This window comes from Mesocricetus auratus, unplaced genomic scaffold, assembly GCF_017639785.1.
Source record: "Mesocricetus auratus isolate SY011 unplaced genomic scaffold, BCM_Maur_2.0 Super-Scaffold_100707, whole genome shotgun sequence".
Classification (NCBI taxonomy): Eukaryota; Metazoa; Chordata; class Mammalia; order Rodentia; family Cricetidae; genus Mesocricetus; species Mesocricetus auratus.
The window spans coordinates 15,251,221-15,253,591 of record NW_024429269.1 but is presented as its reverse complement, the minus strand read 5'-3'; positions in this window follow the sequence as shown (position 1 = coordinate 15,253,591).

The following is a 2,371-nucleotide window of genomic DNA, read 5'->3' as shown; positions in this document are numbered from 1 at the left end:
GACGGAAGATTCACAGTCTTCCTCAATGAAAGTGATAAATAATCCTCCTTGTACTTTTCAGATTTTCAGACTGGAGACTCAGCCACCTACTTCTGTGCAACAGGATGTCTTAGGGACTGGGATCAGATGAACAACCCTGGGTCTAACACTGAGTGGGGGTGTGTGGTCGCAGGAAAGCTAACTACACAATGGCGTGAAAGACAAGACAGAGACATCTGGTCATGACAGGAGGGCTCCCAGTAAATACTGAAGGCCTCGGTTTATTGTTCCATCATCTTAAGTAACTATGCAAAAGTGGGGGCAATGGCAGAAGACATCTATTTTCATGTATAAAGGGCTGATAGCAAATATTTTCATTAATCCTAGAGACATGTCTGTATCAGGTACTCAAGCCCTCAGGTACCCCACATTAGCATCTAAAAGACAATAGAAATTCTGAGCTCGCAGAACTTGTGGCCAGGTGGAATATATTTCCAAAATATTACTTGGACCCTATAGTACTCTCCAGGCACCTACAGCCCACACCCAAACCTGCAGCTGAGGTTCTGACAAACCCTGCTATGGGGCTGAGCCAGGCAGAGGTGCAGAGCAATTTTTATTTGCAGGAACAGGTGACTGGTAAAACAGTAAATGTAAAGATGAGACTCATTCAGTTACAGAGAGACCAAGCTGAAGTCATGGCTGTTTTTCCCCAGTCTCCCTTTGCACCTCAGACACTGATGGAGTTTTACATCTATTTCCATAACTAGTTTAGTTGAATTGTTCACTGACTGGCTATATAAATAGTTCCTTGTGTGACTGGGTTGTATCAACTGTAAACTACAAAAGTCCCCATCTCCCTACAATCTTGTCAACAATGTTATTAATTTGTAGTCATTCCAGTCCAATGTGTCAGTCACTTGTGATAGAAATGACATAGACTTGCCTTTTACCTTAATCTCCTCTGAGATGTGGTGATTTACAAGACCACTGGCAACTTCTACCTCGACTGGTTTTGCCACTTACATCCCTATATATCTTCAAGAATTCAAGTAAGTAAACCAGGAGGCACTCACAAGGATGGAAATGTGTTTACAATAGACATATGACTTCAGTGGGGAAAGAAGAACTCATTTTCCTCATATAATAAAAATATATCACTTTCACTAAAGAAACAATTTTACATGTATATTTCAGAGATAAAAAATACAATTTTGAATTTTTTATCTCAGAGAAGAAGTTGTAGTGCACAGAATGGAAAAAGGACCTGCCATTATCTAATGTTTTTCAGGGTTTATACACTTAATGGTACATAAATACTGACAAGATTTCCACTGGAAAACATTCATAAGTTTATAAATTTAAATGTTTTCATGACACTTAACTGATGGCTGTGTTGGCCCTAACTACCTAAGAAGACAAAGCAGGAGGAATGCTTAGTCTAGGATTGAGAGTCTAGACTGAGCAACCCAGTGAAACTCTGACTGAGAAATCGAAAACCAACAAAAAGAGTGTGGAAGCCTGCAAGCACCCCTTCTCATTCACAATGAATAGTTTTCTGTATGCAAATGGAAAGTTAGAAAGGAAAATCTTTCAGTTGTCTCTTAGCAGTAGAAGATGGATCTCACCATACCAGTAGGTGAACTTCCAATGTCCTTCAAGATGTACATCTGATCAAGTGTAAACTTGAGATAGAAATTGGGAACAGCATTTGTATAAGATGAGAATAGGCTTCACTAAATCCAATCATCTAGCTTGGAAGTCAGCAGGAGAGCAAGGGCATCCTTGAGGATGCAGAACACAGAATTGGGAAACTCTAGGTACCTCAAGACAGAACTCTGAGAGTCCTAGGGAAGGAGAGTCTGGAAAATATTTAAAGAGACTGGTGAGACAATGCAAGCAGGTTAATGTATAATAACATAATCTTCACCACTTGGGTCCTTTCATCTGGTGGTCAACATAGATCAGTGAGTTTGAGGCTAGCCTAGTCTACAGAATAAGTGACAGTAAGCCAAGCATACTTAGTGAAGGAGACAACTGAAATCAGAAAAATGGTGAAAGTGTAATTAAACAAGGGGGTCATGTTCTAGTTCCACCAGTAAGCAGACTTTGGTATCTTTGGCCACATGGGTTCTACTTTAGAATCAATAATTAATTCTGTGGAATCTCCCTCGGCAATTAAGGAAAGTCACTGAGGCCAGGCATGTGACAGAGGTGAACCTGAATGGAGGTCCAGAGAGGTAGTATCATGAAGTTGTGACACTAAAGGCTGGGATGTCTTGAAGACCCCAAGGTGATAGTGATGGCAGAGGCTTGGCATATCTTCCAAGGTGAGATGCTAACAGTTAGTGCACAGATCCCAAAAGAAAGAAATGTGGTGCAGCCAACAAAG